Consider the following 24,495-nt stretch of genomic DNA (forward strand, 5'->3'; position numbering starts at 1 on the left):
TGTTAGGTAAATTTAATGTCTGCAATATGTGTTTCCAAGAATAATCAAGTGCCGTCTTGCCTAAAATGGAATTGGAATGGATATACTAATGCTTTAGACCATCCGGAAAGAATACATTACTGGCTCAGTGACCACTGAGGAAGCCAGGTGGCTGACTTATTCCCTCCTACATGTGTGACTTGCTGTACAGTCATCTGTTCTGCAGAAATTATTGGAGAATCATAAAACTTAACAAACAAACAAGCAAGCTAAAACATCTACAACAAACAAACAAACAAACAACCTCCCCACAACAAACCCCTCTGAAAAATATTTCTCACTGTTCAGTGCTAAATTATTAATTACTTATTTCCAGTCCAAAAGGCTGCATTTCAACAGTGAAAGCAATTAATCAAGATAAGGAAAATGGGCAATAGCTGGAATTAGGCTCTTAAAGTGTTGAACATCAATCAGTTGTAATCTGTACACAAACAAAATGAAGAGGTTTGGACAAGATGCTGACAGTTGCACATGTGGAAATAAGCCTTTTCTTTTTTCTTTTTTTTTTTTTTTTTTAATATGGAAGTTGATAGAAAAAGCTGAAAAGCATTTTACTACCACCAGGCACCACTAATCCATAGAGTTTGCACTAGGATGAAGTGCTGGAGCAGCAACCAGTGTTACAGCTCCTCTCATTTATAGCTATTACCTTAACTATTCTGAATGAAATAGGAGGAACATTTGTATGGTTATTGGTCTTGTAAAAAAGTTAGGCTTTGAAGGTCATGAATTCAACAAATGCATTGCATAACCCTTGTTTTTCATTGTAATTTACCAAAAAAGGTACAGAAATAGAAAAGGCATATGGTGCTCATGAAAAAATTGCAGGAAATTTTATGCACTCCTCTGCTACAAGTATTTCACCAGGGGTGTTCCTCATGCAATTCATTATCTGCTGTCAGAAGTGGAATTATATTATGGAAGAGAAAAACTCAAGGTTCAGTATAAGAAGTTAGAATGACAGGTAAACTTGGAACCTCACAATGGCTCCTAAATTAATTTTAATCAGACGTCTTCCACTTCCTATCAACTTTCAGCCTTTCAAATGCTGTATCAGTTTTGAAAGTCAAACATTATTTCTAGAGCCTTCATCACCATTGATACTAAGGATTTTAATTGAAATTGTGTCAGGAAATATGTTAATTGCAGAAGAGTCCAATTTCATCTCAGGACTATATTGGCTATGCAAATGTAACAGTACTTTCTGAGATGAAAGTGCACACCTCCAGAATTTTTACACTTGCTAAACTGCTAAGTCATATTGGAATTTGACAAACAAATCTGACTCAGTTTTATTTCAGAAAAACAGAGACAGTGTTTGGTCTAAATTTATGTGAGAAGATTTTCAGAGCATCCAAAAGCAGAAGTTTAACTCCCAAACTCCTGCCCTGTGGGAACCCAGGGCAAGGCAGGTTCTCCTTCACAGAACCTGCTCCACCAATTGTTGGGCATTTTTCAAATAGCACCCGGGTGAAGCTGGGGGAAGAATCCTTTAGTTTTGATCAGAGGCCTGGAGACAGGGCAGATTGAGGGCCCATTCCGACTGGTGGCCTGGGGCAGGGAGTGTGCTTGTGTCTCCACAGGTGTGGGACCAAAGTGGATTCTGGTGAAATACATGAAACCATATTGAGTCCAGAACCAAGCAGGCGGTGACCCCGGGAGCACAGAAGCGAGCACACAGACATGAACCAGTGTCAAGATTGCAGCTGACATCACAGACATCAGTCATCTTTTCATCTTGTGTGCAGAATTTGTGGACTGGAGGGGGGGGGGGGGTTGTGAGGGAGGGCTGTGTTGAGGTTTGCAGATTTTTGCACGAATCAGTCTATAATCTGGAGTTTGTGCGTTTGATTTTTGCAGGGGATAAGCATGAAGCTCAAGCCTTATCTCTTCACTGGTTGCTTTAAGCAACGCAGCCTTGCCCGTGAGTCAACCAAGGGAAAATGTTTGGGAGACTCTGGTCAATGAGTCAGGTCTGGACATCATTTCTTTGACTCAATCAAGGCCGAGAAAGCCATTCTCCACATGTTTGGTTGGTTTACTAGTAGACAAATAGCCAATTCCAAAAAACATCCCTTGGAGACTGTCACAATTCATTTTGAATCCAGTGGACGGTTGGGTTGTTTGGATGAAATTTCTCCCTGAGGCTCCTCATGAACCTCAAGAATTAGAAATTCTTGGCTCAGTGAAGATGGATTTTTGTATAGTATTTAATCTTCCTGGGTCAAAACAAAATAAGGATGAGATAACACATGTAACCCTGAATTACATTATATATGGAAATGTGACATCTTGGTGCAATTTCACAACAGTGATGGTCACACTGTCCAACAAGGTTCCATTGCAATTAGCGCAGGGAATCTTTTCCATTTGTGGGGACAGAATTTGGCCCGCCATCCCATTCAATGTCAAAGGTGGTCCATGCAGCATTGGGAAACTTTCTTTGCTGAGACCCAACATGACAATGATAAGAGAACAAAGATGTAGAGGGAAAAGGTCTGTCAGTTGATATGACTCCAATTGTGATGAGAGCTTTAGTGCATGGGAGAAAGGCCAAAGATTTATAACAACTCTGCTTCTGCCACAGGTAGCTACAGGAGTGGCCTTGAAGCATTTGAACCAGTTGGGGTGCTGGTTGAGTAAGCATTCTCAAGCTACCTCTCTTGCACTGAGCAATTTATTAGCTGATGTTCAAGGTGTGAGACAGGCGACTGTAAAACAGAGCAGCAATTGATTATCTTTTGTTAGTGCATGGACATGGATGTGAAAAATTTGAAGGAGTGTGTTGCATGAATTTGTCTGATCATTCAAAATCTATTCATGAAAGCATTCAACAATTGGAGGATGGAGTGGCCAAACTCGGGGAAGAGAATGGGTCATGGCTAGATGACATGTTCAATTGGTTTAATCTTGCTCCAGCATGGAGAGCACTTGTGAAGATAGGTATATTCGTCTTGATTGGCATCACTGTTCTTTTAATATTTGTGCCATGTCTACTTCAGTGTACCCAACGAATGATGAATGAGGCTGTGAGAGGAGTGTTTTTGGTTCAAGCAGAAGGGGGAGATGTGGGAACCCAGGGCAAGGGGTATATCCCCCTGTCTGCCCTGGGGTGCTCTGACTCCCAAGAAAACACTGACTTTGACCCTCATTCATGGAGAAGGCCTCCTAAGCCTCAAAGTAAACTAGAAACCACAAAAGTGTGAAATAGATTGTAGAGATTTTAGATAGTAGTATGTCACATGGGTGAGAAATTTTGGTTATAGGATTTTAGTATGTTATAGATGGGCTCAAGATGGAGGGTATAGGCTGTTGTCTCAAGTTCCTTTCTTCTCTCTTCTTCTTCCTCGTTCTTCTCGGGTTTAGGTGGTATCTTGTAATTGGGTAAAAAAGTCTGCATTGCGGGTGTTTAGGGGTCAGTTATTGGATTAGAAAGGGAAATAATCTAGGTGTCACTTCTTAATTGGGTAGTTTAGTTTTTGATTAGACTTAAAAAGACCTTGCAGCACAAAGTTATTAGCCATTTTTGTGCTGTTTTCATGCATGCAAAGTCTGGGCGCAGACAGTGTGCTGAAGTTTTGACAAGATAACAATAAACAGAAGCTGGAGACGGAAAAAGTCCAATGCGTCTCTCGTTCCTGACACAGAACTGCTCCAGGAGGGTCTCCCCTGCCATGGGAGCCCCCAGGGAGTTGCCCAACTTGGGGCCAGCAAACTCACACTGCCCCAACTGCAGCATCTCTTCTTAACTGTCAAATATATGCATTATTATTATTAACAATTATATATATATATATATATATATATATATATAGTATTGGCAGCTGTGAAGAGCTCAGTTCAGCATATAACACAGCTTAATTATACCTTAATTGCAAAGAGCAAGTAAAGTCCCAAGAGATTTTACAGATCTTGTCTATGTGCCAGGCACTTTATTCACTCTCTCACAATGCCAGGGAGAACGTTTTTGTGAATGCAGAGTAAAAGCCAGCTTTTACAACTTGGACTTCGGAGAAATAAATGGTGTATCTTGCTCCTTTGCCTCTGAAACCACTATTGCATGCCAGTGTGACAAGATACTGGATTCAATGAACCACAGATCTGGTTTGCTATGCCTATTTCTATGTGATTTATTATAGCATTAAGTTTAGAAGAACCTTTTGCCCCATGAACACTGGCCTCAGCAGTACTGCAGTTACTTGAAGGTCAAAGGAGATGTCATCCAACAGACTCCACCATTCCCTAAGAGTCTGTAAAGCACAGAAATGTATAAATAGTATCTAAGTTGTCTTACCCAACCTTGATTTCATACACTTCATCCCTGGATAAAAAAGTCTCCTCTATTTAGTGAAAATAGCACACTAGAAAATACAAAATTTGTTAATCAAAACAAAACAAATCAAAACAAAACAACAACAACAAAAAAATCTGAAATTTGCTTCATTAAGTGGCTAAATCTCCATAGTCCTTTAACAGGCTACAAATCAGTTTATTTGTTCACAAAACACATTCAGTATGGCCAACTGTGCCATCCTTATGCATTTAGAACCTTTGCAACTAATTGCTGGTGCTCTGTCTGTCTTACAATGAAAGGCATGTTTCCAGTGTGTCTGATTACTTCTTTAATCCCCAAAGGACTAATGAAAATCTCTTCCTAGCTTTTCAAATCTACTATCAGACCTAGCTCTAATGCAAAATGAAAGGAACCCTAAGAAGTCTATTATAATTCACATTTCTTCCATAAGACATGAAAAATTAGGAGCTAAGTAGGACAGAAATATTTGTGCTACAAATCTTGCCTTTTTCACAGTTCCAGTTCAAAATTAGTGAAATGATTTTTGAACAAAACTTCACAGATAAAATCTATCCATTTTTAGATTTACTTAAACAACAGATAAAAATGTTCATTTCTGGCACTGATATTCTATGAATTAATTGGTTTGAATAAGTGGTAGAAAACTAATGAAAGTTTCTGCAAACAAATAATGCACAAAGAAAAAGTGTATGTTGACACAGATAGGCTTTATCGTAACATTTTCAGCAGTTCAATGTGTCATTTATAATTATTTCTGTCTCTGTAAATATCTGATGGTATTAAGTAGTAAAATATAACCCTATTAATAATCCTGTGTAATTCTGATCTCATGCTGCAAGTATGAAGCACCTTGCATCATTAATAGATCCAGTTAATGGTATAATGTATTCAGTGTGAGGTTCTTGGAGGGAAATCTATATGCAAAAAATCCTGTTCCTTCTTTATCATGTGATAATTTTGATCTTCAATGCTAATCAGGTATTTTGGCACCTGCAAAAGGGTGGATATTGTTATTTAAGAAAAATTCAATAGAATTACATGACACATTTGAAATACAAATTCACATGGTGAGCTGTCTTCAGAAATACATATAATTTTTCAAAATGTTTTAAAAGAGGTAATCATTTCTACAAAATGTTTTTGCTACTTAAGAACCTTTTAATAAATATATTTATTTAGACTTTTTAATAAATATATAATGTGCCTGTTCTTCATGTTGTCAGTGTCAACTTCCATCTCTCCTCAAAATCAGAATTATGATGAACTATCTTATTTTCCTTAGTCCATACAGGAGTTGAAAAGTTAACTGCACAGGTTTAAAAAAAAAACAGACCAACCTGCTGTGGCAGCAGGGTGGTGGTAAGGGTGCTGCGACCTTCATAAAGAGCATACAAAGAAGGACGGCTCAGGGTCACAGGCACGTCCTTCTGCCAGCCCAGTGTGTGATATTCATCTCTGGCTTCTTCCCTCAGGTGATACAGAGAAGGGGACTGGAGCTCTGTGTGGCATTTCACAGAGTAGTCTGCAAAGGGAGCCAGGAACAGCAGCGCTCCAAACTGGGGAGAAACAGGGGTTTATATAGGGAAGGCAAGGGGCAGAGCCAAACCAGTAACCAATGGGATGTGGGCTACGGGGCAGAGCTTGAGGGGAGAGACCAATGGGCAACAAGGGATTAACATAGAAAGGCAAAGGCCTCTGAGGGTGATATTTGCTCACCCTAACCAAAGTCTGTGGCTCAGGGGTTAGCCCTCCAGGGGAGTGCGACAAGCCCTTCTTTGGCTGACTCTTCACCCCCCACACCAACCAACCAACCAGAAATAAAACCAAAATATCCCAAACCAAAATAACTGTAAACATGTTCTAAACTGTTGATTATTTGGTTTATTTAGCTAGAATGTTAAGTGTGTTTTAGTTTAAAAAGTATGATCTGATGGATTTCTCAATGAAATTAGTAGGTCATCTTTCTTAATATAAAGGACTAATTAATTTTTCACTGACAGTGCCGTTAGTGTCCATTATGTTTAGCTGATTTTTAAGCTGGTAAATAACAGATATGATTGAAATGGGGTTTAAGTTTGTATAGAGGTAGGCAAAAAATAGTTTGCATGCAATGCCAGATTTTTATGCAGATTATTTTTTTCATACTTGCTATTTTTCTGTTAAATCAGTGAATAATTCTATTGAAATTTTCCAGGAAATACAAACCAGCTTACAGTATTAATAAAGCTACTTTGAAACTGCTTACCAAAACTTGCATAAGAAAATTTGCCAAAATGTAGTTAATGTTGAGTACAAACACACTCATTGCACATGTTCATACAGTATACAAAGGGGTTAGATCATGGAGTGTTCAGATCCAATTTGTTACAATTATATTCTGCCTCACATTTTGCTTGAATTTTTTACACTTAAGGAATTTAAAATAGCCCATCAAAATGGATACATGTCTAAAAACAGCTTCAAAACATTTCAAAGCCATTTTTTCCTTCTCTTAAGATCTGATTAGTGAGAGATGCTTCTGCCTGAACTAAGGGGCAAACATGACCATATGGCAGTAATATGGACTTGATTTAATGATGAATATGAGGTAGAAGAATAGAAAGAAATAGAAAAGATGGAGGGGTAGGGTGTGGAAGGGAACAGAAAGCAGAAGACAGTGACCACCTTGTTATCACAGTGGATCCAGCAGCATCCCACTGATCCTTCACCCCGGGCCTCTTGGTGGTAGACGTCCCAGCGTCATTAAAAGTTTTAATTATTTATACATTTTAGCTAACAAAGGAATTAAAGCTCATTGGCTGCAGAGTTCTCTTATTCCATTGGCTAAATGATTTCCTCATATCTCATGCTAATTAGTCCCATGCTTCGTCTTACTCTTCTGTTCTGTTAGTGAGTTTCTTGAGTAGGTGGGCTGTGAGTCAGCAGTTGTGATCTTCTTCCTGCTGACATTATGTTTGCCCAGTAGAAGCTGATTTCAGCAAATATCCTGAATTTACTTTCCTGGTGGCCTGTAAATTCTGGATACTTTGTGTCCATTATCACCTATACATTCTTCTCCCTCAGCTTTGTAAACCTCCTGCTAGGTCTGAGATAACACCTATAATACATAAACCTTTAAATTACTAGCCCTTCTGGGAGTAATTGGAGATTTGCCTAAATGCCTCTTCTTGGTAAAAAAAAAAATTAATAATAATCTCGCCTCCCATAACTTCATCAGTATCAATAATGAAAACTGTTGAGAAAGTTTTCATGTCATGAAGAATGAAACTGTTGAGAATTTATAGGCAGACTTGCCAGCAAATTTTTATTTACACATATTAAAAAATATAGGTAGAAATTAGCAGTCCTTATTAATGTATTTTCATTAAAATTAATATTTATTCACTAATTGAGAAATAGATAAATTCTGATTAGAGAAATTTATCATAAATGTTTTTATTTGCAATATCTTTCCATTTTTTTGCTTTAAATTGTGCTTCCTTGGATTCTCATGTAACTGCTGTATTGAAATGATTTCAAAATTAGGGTGAATTTACATTTTTTCATATTGTCTCCTCCGCTTTGGTGGAGGTATGCTTTTTCATACCATTTCTTTATATTTTATACAATAGATAATCCCCTCTTTTAAGAGGTTTATAAAGAGAAATTTAAATTCTTTATAACATTTAAAAACCTAAAGAGCCTCAGGGTTTCTCAGTCACATGAGAGGAACTGAAAATATTTTGTAGAACATAGTAGTGTTAAATTTCTGGAGTTTACAGGAAAGAGATTTTTTAAATTGCTTTAAAATCTGTACCTTAATTAGATATTCGATTTATATATTTAAAGCATTGACTTTCTACAGGTGTGCATGGGCCTTTGTATTTGAGCAACTGCATCCTAAGTTCTGTGTTAACTTCATGGGAATGTGAAAAAGAGAATTCTACAATATGGAAATGCTCAGGCAGAACATGGGGAACAGATGCAACTAAATGAGTTATGTAAGGGAGGGAAATTAGCATGATATAAGGCACCATCTTGCCTCCAAGGATTTGCCGATTATCAAGGCCTCCTTTGTAGCCTCCAGACAGTAACAGTTCACTTCCTCTGTGTATGCAGACTAGCGATTACATACCCAAAACCATCCCCTCAAGGGATGCAAACCTGGCCTCAGCAAAGCACCCTGGAACTGCCACAAATGGGCAAATGTTTTGAGTCATTAATCAATAACAGTCTTGACCCTCACAGGAGCAAATGTATCCCATGTATACCTATATAAGCCCTATAAAGGGCTTATAAGTCCACTGATCATTGACCACTCCAGAAGTGATCTAGAAAAATAAGCCACCTAAAGCAACCTGGTGAATTTGAAAGATATTTTTAAATGTTGTTTCAAAGCTTTTTCTGCATAAGAAAAAAGAAAAAAGAAAAAAAAACCAGTTATGAAAAACCTTTTATTCCTTCCTTAAAAATAATGTAACTGGCAAAAGTCTCATGAGTTTCTCAGTTAACTTAAAAATATAAGACATACACTTGGAAATAGCTTGGGAACTCTTCTAGCTACATAATGTGCTGAAAGTGTACATTGAATGCACTATTTCCTCAGTTATTTGATATATCTGTATCTTTGCTTTCATTTATTTAATTTTCATCAATAATTTATTTTGTAATTTTGGTACACTAAATCTTACAGCTCTGCCAAATATATACTTGATTGACCTAAATTATCTTTTTTTGGGGTCATTTGCTGTTTCTGTACAACCTTGAAAACTAAAGTATAGGATGAAATAGAATAATCAAAGCATTATTAAAAATAGTCCAGAGAATTTCAAGTCTTTAATTTACAGACTGCAAATGTTACTGTGAGGAAGTGTTTGAAATATTTGTTGCTTGTTATTTTGCATAATAGAACATAGAAATGACTGTATAGGCAGAGCAAAAGGTAGGACTCTACAGTACTTTGTATTTAATTGAATTTTAAAAGGAGGTAAATGAAGTTCCTCCAGAAATACAAAGTCTTGAATAAAATTAAAAAAAAAGGAAAACCACTAGATTCTTCAGTAATCGGTTTCTTTAATAAAGATATTATAGCAATAAGAATCACACACATTAATATTTCAAGACTTTTAGAACTTAATAAAACATTTAAAACCTGTCTAAAACCTTATGTGTACACTGTAGATCATCCCAATATTTTTGTACTTATAACCTCACATTGTGACTCTTTCCACCAGTAAATTCGATAGATTTTTAAACTAACCTAGACTTTCAAGATCTAGCAGAAAATTACTTGAAGAAATATTTTCCTAAGCCGAAGCCTAAAAATCTGAACACTTGAAGGTATATCAGTTAATCAATTTTCAATAAGAATCAAGTAGTAAAACGCAACTCTACTTCTAGTATCCACTAAAAAGGTAAGATGTTTTAAATCTAGATTATAAAAACATCTCTTTAGCCATAGTGGCTAATCTTGCATTATCATTTATTAGTAGGTTTCCTACTTTTCCAAAGAACACTCTTAAGTATCAAACATTATTTCATATTCTGCAAGTCACTATTCATTCTGCTGAAGTTCTTTCATTTTTAAATAAACTCCATGTTCTAAGAGGAAAATGAAGAGTCTCAGCTTTAGAGGTGATATTTCTTACTCTTCTACAGAAACCCTTCAGAGTTTACTGGTCATTGTTGCTACTATACACAAAGTAATCTACTTTTAAGGAATTGAATAGCAGTCATTTAAAGAATAATCCAGAGTACTTGAATACTGGATACTACATAAAGTTCCATTTATTTCATATCTTTTGAAATTTCACTGTTCATAATTTAAAGCACTCGAGTAGCGTTTAGGAGAAGAATTTTGCATACTGATAGAATCTTTCATAAAACAAAATCTTCTTTTCTTAAAAGGCTAATTTCTGAAGATTTTCTCTGTTGAAGTTTTAAACTTCCTGTCAACTCAAATCAGATTTTGTGGGACTTGGCAGAGGAAGTCTCACCGGAGTAAAGGCTCACAGACTTCATTTATATAAACCTTCTAGTTTCTAAGAGGCAAAAATAAATGGTAACATTTATGAAAGTAAAAAGGTGGGGCAGATGAGAAACAGATTGATTCAACATCTCATAAATATAATTTCCATAGTCAGAATACTCTTACATTTTTAAAGTAATTTTGAGTGGTCTTCAAGAACACATTTTATTCTTCCTCATTCTGTGTGATACTCTTGAAATCATGCTCCCAGAGGCAGTCATTGATCAATATTCCATATAAGAGAACCCCAAAACCCCAAAGACCAACCCTTCTCAAGAAAACAATAAGACACATTAATATTAGCATTATTGCACTTGTAGAAGCTAAGTGTTAATCTGGTAGATTAATTTCAGAGATCATCACTGCACCTTTATGTCTACACAGCACTAGCTCTGATTTTTGTTATTCTTACATTAAGAGATGTGAGAAAAATAAGTTGTTGGTTTTAAGTATTGCAGTACATGGGAAGCAAAATCTGTGTTGAAATAAAAATATTTTTTTTCTTAACCAAGTTTTGGCTGAAGTATTTGCTTGGAAGGACCTGTATCATGAAATGGTAAAACATGATAAATCAAGTACTCTAAAAGTTGACTATGTGTACTGGGGTCTAAATGGCTAACACAGACAGTGGAAGGTAATCCACCTTATGGTGTCAGCCTCACTATTATTCCAAACGCCAGTGAGCAGAACATATTTTGTTAGGATAGATCAGCTGTTTACTAATGTGTTAAAAAAAGAAAAGTATGTAAAGATGTATTATGTGGTATCACCTGAAATAATGCTAAAGAAATATAATACATACTTTTTCAAGGTGTATGCATAGTGCTGAAGATACAAAAAGCTCTGTCTAATTGCTTTGTGTTATATTAAACCCAACAACAAAATCTTTGAAAAAAAACAAATGGGAAATCTTTCCAAATGAGGTCAATTACAGAGTAGCAGTAAGCCTAAGAAGTGTAAACCCAGTAATTGCTCAAGTACCATTTCTCACTCATTCAGATTTTACCCAGTACTGTAGAGCTGACTGCTCCAGGGCCCGTGTACATGTGTCTGTGTCTGTGATAACAGCACACCTGATCCTCTGATGCATCCCTGAAATTGCTTTCCAGTTTATTGCTGTAGTTTACTTTTGATCCCTAATGGAAAAGACACATTTAGTGTTCTCTTGTGTTAGAGATGTTAAACTGAAATATTCTGCTTTAATTACAGAGACATGAGTGGTTACTGCTCAAACACAAAATAGAATGATTCTTCTCATAAAGGTGAAATCTTTGTGGGGAAGTTTTTCATAAATAATTGAAGTACAAACAATTGTAATACTAACTAATGGGAATGAGGGGACATGGGCTTACAAAAATGGCAGTATGTTTTGCAGAGCTAGGAAAAACTGGAATAAGGTTATGGAATAAGATGACAAAATGTTTTCTTTTTCACTTACAGGCATTTTAAATGCCTCCTTCTTATGATGTCTTATCTCAAAGTATATTTTAATGATGAACATTTTGAGAACTTATCAGTTGCATCAATAAGTAGAAAATTCAATTATATCTTTTTACTACCCATTCATACTGGTAAATAACCTACCTCGCTACAGTTAGGTTAGAATAGGGTTAAATAAACTGCCAAGCCCTGTTTTCTTGATCCTTTCATACCTCTGAATCTCAGGAGAGACAGAAATATTTAAAAAGTAGAATTATAAAGCTTGAATTAAATAGTCAGAGTTAATTTTGGATTTTTTTAGAACTGTAATAATAGATCAGTCTCAGGAGATTTAATAAATATTAAAGAAGTACACCTTCAATTTGTAAGATTATTTAAATGTTCAAGATTTACTGTCTTTGAATGAGACTTACTGAAGTGTTACATGCATGCTTCTCTGGGCTTCCTTATTTATGTTTGGGATTTTCTTAGTAGTAGTAGTAATACTACTAAGAAGAAGAAGAAGAAACAAAGATATTCAATGGACTATGTTATATTATTAAAATATAACATGATACTGAATAGAAGAATGTATTTGATAAATAAATAAAACATTTGAATGAAAGGGAGGGGAGACAAGAGAAAAAAGTTTTTCTATTCTGATAGCAACTGAATGATTTATACAGTCTTAAAAGAAATTCCTAAAAGAAGGAGATTATCGTAACAAATTACATACACAATTTCTCTGTACCTAGGTACTTCTCTGATACCAGATGCATACAAATACCTTTAAAAATTACAATATTGCACTGCTGTGCTTTATGTAGTAAAACAATGTTTCAGAGTGTTTCTTTTTACAGTGAGCCTAGATAAGGAGCTGATTTCTATTTTAAACATAGGTTTAATCCTCTTTTAATTATATATATGCATGCTGCATATATATATATATATATATTGATTCACTGCTGTCTCCCAGCCCTTAACACAAGAAGAATTTAATATCTGTGTTAACTTTTGAGCCAAAAATTGCCCAAGTCATTTACAAATGGTTATTGATCATTCTGAGCACCTCACATACAACCATGAATATAATTATACAATGGAAATATGTTTTGTATGACATTTAAGGACAGGAAGTGGAATTGATTGTTCACTAAAACCATTTTCATGGACAAAAATAAACAAGATATATAGAACCAAGACAATTATGTTAATCACATTAATATTTCAATAGCACAACACTATTCAAAATTATCTCAGTAAAAGGGGAAAGTCTCACTAACAATACAGTAAGCATTGTCATACAGAAAAATCAAGAAATTGTTAATTTCTACCTCTTGGCTCTAGTGTTGGTTTCACCTTTCCAACAACTCTCCAAGTTCTAGTACCAACAGTTCACACTTTCTGTGGAAGCACAGGGGAAGGGGCATAAGATGACAAGTTCCAGCTTTTTGAGATTTTCACTGGGAGAATGATTGGTGTGTATTCTGGGGTTTCACCTCTGTCCCAGAGGGGCTATATTTCCATGTTACAGTCTTCTTTCTTCTCATTGCTTCTCATCTGAAGCCTGGAAGGTTAACCATCTCCTCCCACATCTGAGGATATAAGAGGAGTTATTAGTTGCACTGGACCTCCCTGGGAGACTCAGGTCTTGCTGAGATACAGTAATTTTGGAGCTGTATCTTCCAGCAGGTTTGGCAATGGCAACTAAATGCTTGTTAAGAAAAAGTAAAAGCAGGACATGGGCCAAGGCCAGTCAAGACAGGTCCTGAGTTCCTGTACTACCAGACCAATACAAAACTTAAGGCATTTTACTAATGGCACTAAAAACACATGCCTTGTGATGCACTAAATGATCATTAAGTCATTTCTTTTTTGACACTATAGCAAACACTGTGGCAATCCCATAGCTGACATGTGTTCCAGGAAGTGCAGGAATAAGCAGAAGCAAAATGAACTACCAGTTCTGAAGAGGCTTGATCAGATGTTTTTATTAGGGCTCTTATTTGCATTTTTTCTTGTATGCCTAAAATCGTGTTTGTAAATGTAGACCAGATACTTTCCCTCCTTTCTTTTTACTGCTGTATTCTATATTTGGTGCTGGAAGCTAAGTGAATGAAAATATAGTCACCAAATTTGTAATGCTTACTTGAGTCATTGCTTTCAGGTCCCTGGGCTGCAGTAAGAGACTTGTCTGCAGTAAGAACATCTTTTACTGCAGGTTTTTTTTTTGGGTGGTTTTTTTTTTTTTTTTTTTTTTGGTTGGCTTTGTTGTTGCTGCTGTTTTCTTTTTTGTTTGTTTGTTTGATTTTTTTTTTTAATTGGACTAAATTTCTAGTGGCTTGTTATTCCGTATTTTCAGAAGAGAAAACTCATTGGTGACTTCCAGCTAATATTTTTCCTGAAGTGGTATATGTTTACATAGTAAGGGATTTCTTTAAGTCTATCAATCATTCTTTTACATCTAGGTAACTATTTTGAGCATAAATATCAACATGTATTAAAAAAATGTTTTTTTGGTAAAAATGCAAGCTATTAAGTCATCCATGACTATCATTATTGAATACCGGCATCTACATAGAAATACATACATTTTGTATTAAGACTTCCACATCCTATGGTTATTTTTGTGTGTCTTAACCACATAAATCATGCTTGATCAAGACAAGGCTCTTTAACTGTCGTGTATCATATTCTCTTATATAATGGTTTAGGAATGGTATTCTTCCATTCAGTGTTCCCAGTGAAACGATGCACTGCTGCTTCATCCTCTTCCTTCCCACACCTCCAGCTGAGGGCGGGAGAGAAGAATTGAATGTAGAACAGGTAAAGGTAATGGGCTGAGATAAGAACAACTTACTGGAAACAGCAATGACATAAGAAAAATAAACACTAACAGAAACAACATTAATGAAAAAAGTGTACAAAAAAGAGAGAGTGATTCACATGCAAAATGTTCACCTAAAAGTCCAATTCAACTGCTGTCACACTATGTGACCCAGCAGGGGCCACTTCCCCCACCCCAAGAAGATGATGTATAATAACTTCCAGGTCCTAGTGATTCTCACTCATGGCTACTGCAAAAATTAACCCAATCCAGGCCAGAACCAAGCTTTAGATATACTGTCTGTTACAGTACCCATCTGGACAAAGTGTCCAGCACAGAGCTGGATAAACACATCATGCAGTAGGTGAACAGCTGGCTCACAAGATGGGCACAAAGGGTTATAGTTAATGGGTGTACATCAGACTGGTGACTCGTAACTAGTGAGGTTCCACAGGGCTCCATCTTTAGCCCTGTGCTCTTTAGAAACTTCTTAAATGACTTTGACTGGAAGGAATACTAAACATGCTTGCAGAAAACTGGAAGGAGCTGTTGACTCCCTGCAGAGACAAATTAGAGGCTGGCAATCACCAACCATACAAAGTTCAATGTGGGAAAGTGCCAGATGCTCTACCTGAGTCAACCCTGGATGTGGGAAAGATTGGGGAATGAGATGCTGGAAAGTAGTCGTGCAGAAAGGCACCTGAGGGTCCTGGAAAGCTAAACATAAGTCAGCAGTGCCCTGGCAGCCAGGAGGGCCAACCCTGTTCTGAGGGGCATCAGGGCCAGCATTGCCAGCTGGGCAAGGGAGGGGATTGTCCTGCTCTGCTCTGCTCTGAGCTGGGGCAGCCTCACCTCGAGTGCTGGGCACCTCAACATGAGAAAGACAAAAAGCTATTAGAAAGCATACAAAGGAGGGCAACAAATATGGTGAAGGGCCTTGAGGGGAGCCCTTATTAGGAGTGGCTGAAGTCACTTGGTCTGTTCAGCCTGGAAAAGAGGAGCCTGAGGGGAGACCTGATTGCTATCAGCAATTTCCTCATGAAGAGGAAGGGCATGTATGATCTCATCCCTTTGTTGACCAATGGCAGGACTTGAGGGAATGGCATGAAGTTGTGTCAGGGGAGGTTTAGGTTGAGTATTAGGGAAAGGTTCTTCCCCTAGGGGGTGGTTGAGCACCAGAACAGCTCCCCAGAGAAGCAGTCACAGTACCATCCTGACAGAGCTCAAGAAGCTTTTGGACAGTGCTCTCAGGAACATGGTGTGGCTCTTGGGAATGGCCCTGTGTAGGAGTTGGACTCGATGATCCTTCTGAGTGCCTTCTAACTCAGTGTGTTCTTTGATTTTGTGATCTTAAAACCAGGGCTTGAAAATGAACTTTCAGGGAACATTAAAGCTTAATGTTTCATTGACTGAAGTTTGAATGACTACATGATGCTACATAACTTCAACTGCATTGTTAATTAAGTTACTCAAAACCTGTGTCCTGCTACACTCAGTAAGAGGAAAAATAAATTCTATCATATATGAAACAAATCTTTATGTATTCACTTCATTGAGGTATGGGGGTCAAAACATACTGCTGAAAACTGTCATTTAAATTAAAACTGATTAAAGAGGGAACTCCGACTCATGCCTCCTCAGCCCTAATTTCTTCTTAGGTGCCTAGCCCCTGCTAAGGTCATTGCCTACCAGAACCTATGGCTATGCCCCAGTGTGTGTGCCTGTTGGCTCTTTTGCCCCATATGACTTCCTCTATTCAGTGTATATCTCAGCTGCGATTGTTTAATCGAATTCTCTCCTTTCCTGGGTTGGAGTCTTCTATTTTTGTTTCACTGAAGTAATTTAGTGGTTTCATTTTGGTCTAAAATTTCATTGCAAGAGTATTCCTGTAGTGAACATTTTGATGTGAGTGAAGTCAAAAGGCTTATCCTGTGTGCTTTCTTATTTGTTTACTTTGGGTAAGTACTTATCAATTACTGAGGTCCTATCAGTGCTTTTAAGGCTGTAATAACATTACCAAATTAGACTGATATTTTCTGATATATTTCTGTAGCTTAAAATAATTTTTCTCTTACTCAATTAACTGAAACTAAAACTCACCTGAAGCCAGTAAATTGCTGGAATATTTCTCTCCTCCAGTTCTTGAATTCTGCTGCCTGGAGAGAAAATATGAGGGTATTTCTAGCAAAGGATATTCAAGAAACTGACTTTCCAAAGGCAAATGAAAACTAGACCACAGTAATAATCATAGTGCTGAAGACCTGTTCAATTTCTTGCTATTGCTTTTACTTGGTACCTGCTGTGTTCATACTGTGCTGTTTTGAGAACACATTATCTCCAAGCACTGGCAAACCTACAGTCAGGTTAACAACACATTTCAGTTACCAGCAACCATCAGTGCTCAGCAGATAGTGTTAATCTACAGTTGCCAAGAACAGGTGAAAACATGTCTGTGACTAGGAAATCCACAGACCAATTTTTTATGTATGCTTTATCAAAATTATTGGTTTCCAGTTTCAACTGTCTGTGCATTTTTTTTATTCTAATCCACAAATGAAGAGCATTTTGGAGCTTGCCTTTAATTTGTGTGAGAATAATCTCTAATTTTTTTTTACCTAACACACCTGCAGGATATTGCCTCATTCTGCACAGGAAGGTTGCAAGGTCCACAAAGTTATAGTGGCCTGGTAGAAGAGTTTAAATAGTTATAAAACTAATGCATGAGTTGAAGGACATAATTTCATGGCTAGTATTAAACCAAAAGCAGGTCTGACTTGCTAGTAAAAATGATTTCTTTGAACACATTTTTTTAAAAGAGATGGTAGAGAAGTTAAGTTCTTACACTGAGAATCTTGCTTTAACAAAAGAGAACAAACTGTATATATGGAACCAAGAATATGGTGTTGGTCACATCATTGTTTCAAGAGCACAATACCATCCCAAATTATGTCAGCAAAACATAAAAATATCATTATTAATATTTGTGTTCTACCTGGCAATGGCACCAAAACATTTAATGTAATAAGCGTGGTGAATGGAAATATACAACATTTTACACTTTATTTTGTAAATTAATTTTCATATGCTTGCTAGTTTTTGTTTTCCAAAAGTATAGTGAAGACTGTATTAAAAGTAGTACAGACCAAGGTCACTTGCGTGATCCTCCCTGAAATAAACTGTTTCCAGCTATACTGTCTTTTCCATCAACTGTTTTCCTCCATCTCCTGTAAGCCAACCAAATAAAGCTGCTTACCTCATATTTTGGCTTATGCTAGAGCTTATTATCCATCTTTTTCAGTCTGTGTCTCCCTCATGTACAGTTTGCAAGCACTGAAGATTAATAGAATACTCAATGTTGGAAAAGAGAAAAGTGTGCAGCATGAGGGCTGAAAACTGTTATTTAAATTAGCTGTTGTCTCTTGGATATCCCTTCTTTCAAGAATAATGAGCTACACTGCTCTTTCTTGTATAAGACTGCTTATTATAGAAAGTAAACTGTACTTTAACTGTACTGTTAAAATAATTTTCCTGAACAATTACTTGCTTTGTATCATAAAATGAAAACAACTAGTTTTTGAAGACTGCTAGGTCTATTTTGGTGCCTCTACGTATCTGCCTAAGTCTGTCAAAAGTGAGTTTCAAATCATATTCCTTAATCAGCCAGTTGTGTATAGTTAGAAAGGAACCATTTAAAATTGATTGTAGGAAAGAATGTCACTACAACTTCCTGTTTGCCTTATCTTTCATATCTCTGTGGATAGTTTTTTGGAAGCAGATGTGTCCATTGGATTTGACAGAGATGTTTAACTTTTTCCATTTTTTCCCTTTGCATTTTTTTAATCTCATTCAGAATAGAAGTATTACCTGAAATCTCCCCATATTTCAGCACCAGGCTCTGGGACTAAAACAAAGGACTTCTAGTACCAGAGGCAGAATGTACTACTTGCCAATGACTAGTTTTACTGCCATGCCTTTTGCTAATCTCATTGCTTGCAGTTTTTCCCTATTGTCTCCATTTCCTGTTCTAATGTCTTTGGATAGAAACATCTCACAGTCTCCTAGCTTGTTATATTAGGCCTTGAGATCATGCAAATATTTATCATAATTTCAAAAAAGACCTGTATACTATACTGGAATGTAAAGTTAGTTCTCTTAGATACCTTGCCACAAACAAGGCTGACTGAGACAACTATTGTCTTTCATTACACTGTTCTGCCTAACCAAACGACTAGGGCTTCATTTTGATAGTGCCATCCTTTCTGGATCCCACCTTTAACCTTACTGTGTTAAATTTGAAACTTTACTTTCTGAGATTCTGGTCTTGCAGTCTTAGAACAGTGCTCTCATAACATTTCTCCTTCCTTTGTTTTCTGCTAGTTCTCATTGCCGAGTAATCCATCTCACACAATTCTTCCTCTTCCTAGTCTACATATCTCCACAGGGTGATTCAGTGTCATGCAGAAAAGAGGTGGAAAAACTTCTGAGTTGGGGAACTGCTCACCTATTTCATTACATCCCATATTAAAAACATGCAGCTCCTGATATCATACCAGCTATAAGACATGTAGCCTATTAATTTGCTTACCCTGGATAATGAGAAATCTTGTTGTCTGAAACAATATATCGTATGCATACTTAACATACACCCTGTGTCTGAATTAGGAGTACTAGCTCACAGTGACTCAGAAAGAATAAAGACCAGTTACACCCATAAAGGTAAAGGCATTGTGAAGCAGGTATTAGTTCTATCTTTTTTGAACTCAATCATAAACACACTAATGTAATATAACTATTTAAATTATTTTTTTGCCAGTGGCACAGTAATAATTGTAATTGCTCTTAGCCGGCCACAGTTATGATGGCAACTGTGCCCTATGATGGAGCATGGCTAGTAGGTCAAAGGATGTGATTCTTCCCTTCTATTTCCTTCTCATCAGACCACCAGCATGCTGCACCCAGCTGAGTCCCCAGGGCAATAAAGTTTTGAGCTATGTTGGGGGTTGGGTTTCTTTCTCTTTTAATTGTAGAATTTTTTTCCCATAAGTTGCTAGGAAACTGCTGGATACTTAGGGGTACTTAGGAAAAACAAAAGAAATGGCCAAGGTCGGGAGAGGAGTGTACCATCTGGCTACACTTATTTTTCTGTGGGAGTTTCTCTCCGAGGAGGAAGATACTGCAAGTTTTGGGGGCAGGTAAAGGACGAGGTTAAGGGCAGCTGCTCTCTCTTGCTCTCAGCATCAGAGGAGGACAGTCAAAGTGTTGCTTACTGCGGAGAGAATTCACTATCACCGCTGGAGCCCAGTTAACACCTTATTAACACCTGCCTCACTGAAAGAGGGACCTATCCCCATCTGCTTTGGTGCCCGGGATCCTGAGCTCAGCCCTCTCTGCCCTGCTGGGAGCTGGGCTGCCACTGTCCCTTCCCAGCCACTTCTTCAGCACCGCTCTGGGTTTCTCTGCGTTGTAGCCCCGCACCCCCTGCCTGCCAAGATGTCCCACTGTTCCAGCCATAGCTCCAGAGCTTCTGATACCTCTTGTCTGCCACCCCGGGATTTTTGCTCATTCCTGCCGTTCCAGCTTGGTGACCCTTGGAGTCCTGCAGGGCCTCAGGTTCAACTGCCCCAGGGGCTTGTCAAGCAAAGCCTCTGTGGCATCCCTTCCCATCTGGGCCGAGAAGGCTGTCACAGGGTTCCAAGTTCTGTTTGTTGTTAATGCCACAGTTTTTGTTTGTTTGTGCTGTTATATGTGCTAGTAAAGAACTGTTATTCCTATCCTCTTATCTTTGCTTGAGAGCCCCCTAATTTCAAAATTATAATAATTTGGGGTGGGGGGGGTTTAACATTCTTCATTCCAAGGGAGGCTCCTCCCTTTCCTAGAAGACACTTGTTTTTCAAACTAAGACAACCCATCAGAGTGGGTCCAGAGGAGGGCAACAAAAATGGTCAGAGGGCTGGAACACCTCTGCAGTGAAGAAAAGGGGTGATAGATGAGGCTTGTAAGCCTTGAAATGAGAAGGCTTCAGGGAGATCTTATTGCAGCCTTTCAATACATAAAGGGAGCTTTTAAAGTAGACAGAGAGAGACTTTTCACTAGAGTCTTTAATGACAGACCAAAGGCTGCTTGGACTGGACAAGAGGATAGACGTTTTTAATATAAGAGAGTGAGACATTGGGACTAGTGGTCAGAGATTCGTGCATACTCGACCACTGGAGGTGTTCAAGACCAGGTTGGACAGGCTACGAGCAATCTGACCTAGTGAAAGAGATTCTTGTGCATGACAGAAGTGTTGCCAACCCAAGCCAAAACATCCTATGGCTCTATGAGTCTATATAAAGTTTAAATGGTATATAATAGCAAAGACCTTGAAGGTTTGGTTACATTTTGAATATAGTTGATCATTAAAGCTTCACTGATGATTCCAGGTCATTAAAAAAACATAGCCACTGAGAAGCAGGGGGAGAAAAAAGTGGTTTTTCTCTAAGAAAACAATACACAGCAAAATGATGAGGAAATACAATAGAGCAAGAGGATAAGACACCTGCTGCTGCCTTCTAAAATAATGACTCTCTTAGACATCCTACAGCAGGAGGCAGACCAAACCCTGACATCTCAGACCACCAAGGACCACATCAATAAACAGGATGAGTTTAGTTATATGGTGATGTGCAGTAGCTGATGTAGAACATGATTGTTAAGGAGTCGTTGCTGTAGTGGTCATGACTGATGGGGTACAAGAACAAACTCTTAGTGCCAAGTATGCTGTTAATGTGGTAACCCACTGGAGCTTAGTTTGGAAGCTTAGTTTCAAACACACATAAGCATACGGAATTGAAACTAAAACAATGAATGTTCTTTTCCAAATCACTCGCTTATATTTGTGAGATTTCTGATTTGTGGGATATGACACTTCAAAACTGCAAACATGAAGCAAAGCTTTTCATAGAGTAACATGATTTTCAGTAATATAGAAAAGTTTCAATGACATACTGATTCTAGTCTGATTTGATTGGATTTTTGAGTTTACTTTTCAGAAAGTACTGTGATGTCCATTTTAAAATCCATATAATTACATAACTAAGTGACTTTTTCAGGAATTTTGAACTGCATGCTTTTTTCTCTTCAAATAAAGATATTTTAAAGTATAAATGTGATCATACATCTCTTTCCTCCCACCCGTTTTTATTTTTTGAACAAATAAAAATGATGAAAAAGGAAGAAATCAGTAGAAAAGGCATTACCAAAGTGTGGGAATTTTTCTGGGTTCGAGGGTAAAAGTACAGGGTAGTTTTTTAATTTGTGTTTAAAAAGAGTTATTTACTGTCTTTACCTGGTATTTAAAACTAGATGCTGTTCTTCATTAGTACAAGTTTTGCAGAATACAGCACTGATGTAATGCAAATCCAGTTTTCTCTTTTTTCCCATACAGATCTTCATAAATAAAACTGATTTTTCAATAATTATTGTTATTAAAGTGTTTCAAAAATATGGCCATAATCAAAGAGTTGCAAAAATATATTAAATATGGGAAGATTACATGTTTTGCCTCTTAATCTGTGAAATAATGAGCAACAGAAGTTGTTAACAGCCCATTTTTTATATTTAGAACTGTCATAAATAGAATTGCAGATTAAGTGCAGTGTGGAATATTCATTCTTTGACAAACAGATTGGGTAATAAAAATTGTCTATTTAATTACAACCTTTTTTTAAAGTGAATTTTTGTTTTAGTTTTTATAACAGCTGTTAACAGCAGATTCAAACCTCATACAAATCATAAACATCAATTTAGCCAAATGATAGAGCTTAATATTTGTTTTCTAATTCCAGCACTATATAGTAGACATTTATTCTTTATCCCTTTCTTGCACTACTGCTTTCCTTACCCTCTGTTCTTAATATTTACACTTCAAGAAAAAGCTGCTAAATTGGCATATTCAAGTATAAATAAAAATGTGTTTAAATTTAGACCGTTTTAGTCCTATGTGCATAGTTTTAATGAACATGAATGTTTTCAGTTACAGGTTTAAGTAACTGATTCTCCATGAGTAATCCTATTGGCTACCATAATCATACTTTTTAATGCTTTTTAAATTAATAAGGTGTTTAGCTTAAAATACTTTCATTTATAAAATCATAAGAAGATAATAAGCAACTGAGTAGGTAGCTATTTTATGCTGGCTACTGTACACCCATAAAGCTCAGTGAAATATATATTATAAGGTATGTAAATGTGTATTATAATGTATATAATATGACCTTTGGTTTAACTTTTTAGAGTACTGAGACTCATTTTTTACTCCACCGTTGTAGATAGCAAAGATTCAGGTGCTGGAAAAAGAAGATAAGGGAATTATTTTCAAGACACTTGTTGCAAATAGTAGTTCAAATTCTGTTATCCATAGCAGGAAATGTTTCCATTTAGTTTTGCCACAGTAAAGCACGATTCTTCAGAACTGAGATACTTAATAATTAAGGTACAAAATATTCAAATTATAACCATTGCACATTTATAACTTTAACTTTTCCATCAGACAATAAAATTTCTTCATTTCTAACATGTTTAATATCTCCAATCCTGTATTAAAAACAAATAAAATCAAAGCAAACAAAAAACCCAACCAAACCTATGGGTCAATGCACTCAGAGCAATCAAATTATCACTTTTATGTACTGTAACATGGCTAGGGTCATAGGAATAATACAACCTGAAGGAAATTGACATAAATGTTACACTTTCAAAGAAAAAAAAAAGGAAAAATGAAAAAAAGAAAATAAAAAGAGAAAAAGAAAAAAAAGAAAAGAAAAAAAAGAAAAAGAAAAAGAAAAAGAAAAAGAAAAAGAAAAAGAAAAAGAAAAAGAAAAAGAAAAAGAAAAAGAAAAAGAAAAAGAAAAAGAAAAATAGAAAAAGAAAAAAAGAAAAAAAAAGAAAAAAAGATGGAAAATAATAAGGAAAAAGAAGAATAAAAAAAAGAAAAAGACAATTTGGAGAAAATAACTTACTCTCTTACTCTTAGAAGTTGAAGAAAAATTTTACCAAATTTTTTCTCTGTGTGAATTGAAAAATAATCATATCTTCAGTATGAAATGTTATGATTTTCTAAAAAAGAAAACCTAGAGTTTATCCCAGCAAAAGATTTCCCTGGAACTTGACATGAGTTGAATTTAGAAACACCCCATGTAGACAAGATCAGACAAAAGAAGCATTCAAATTTAACAGTTTGTTTGTAGGCTCCTCATGTTTCTTTTCTTAATCAGGTACATTATATTCTAAAAGCTAGACTTTCTTATCTGCTTGAAAATTGGCATAGGTCTATTCAGTCCCTAGGAGCTGTGTGACAACCTTCAAAGTTGTTAATTTTAAGTCAAGACTAGATTTCCTTCAAAAAGTTCACACTTTATTATAGAACTAGAGGAGTAATATCTGCTCATCGTTTTGCAAGTTTATAAAAAAGAGTCACTAAAAAATTCTCTATGAGTAAAAACTATTTTGCAATTTCTGCTCACGTTACAAACCAGCTTGGAATGACCAAAATGATGCTTATGTACCAGGGTTCCTGGAGTTACACTTTTGTTAGCTTTATCAAAATAACAATCAATATTTAAATATAATTGTCACAAGTAGCTTCAAAAGTAAATTGTTTGGATTGCCATCAGGGATTACTGTTAAAAATAAAGGTGTTTGAGCCAGTTAATTATTTGACATTCCGTATCAATAATATTACCAGAAAATTATTTCTGCTGCTCTCAAACCATTCCACCCCTGTGCCCCCAACCCCTGCACCTGGCCACACTATTGAAAAGTGAATTTTTATACCACACAACAGGTGATCTGATACTAAGGGTTGTAGGCAATTCTTCGTGTGGACTGGATCTGAACTGGTAGACCAGT

Source organism: Vidua macroura, chromosome Z (genome assembly GCF_024509145.1).
Source record: "Vidua macroura isolate BioBank_ID:100142 chromosome Z, ASM2450914v1, whole genome shotgun sequence".
Lineage (NCBI taxonomy): Eukaryota > Metazoa > Chordata > Aves > Passeriformes > Viduidae > Vidua > Vidua macroura.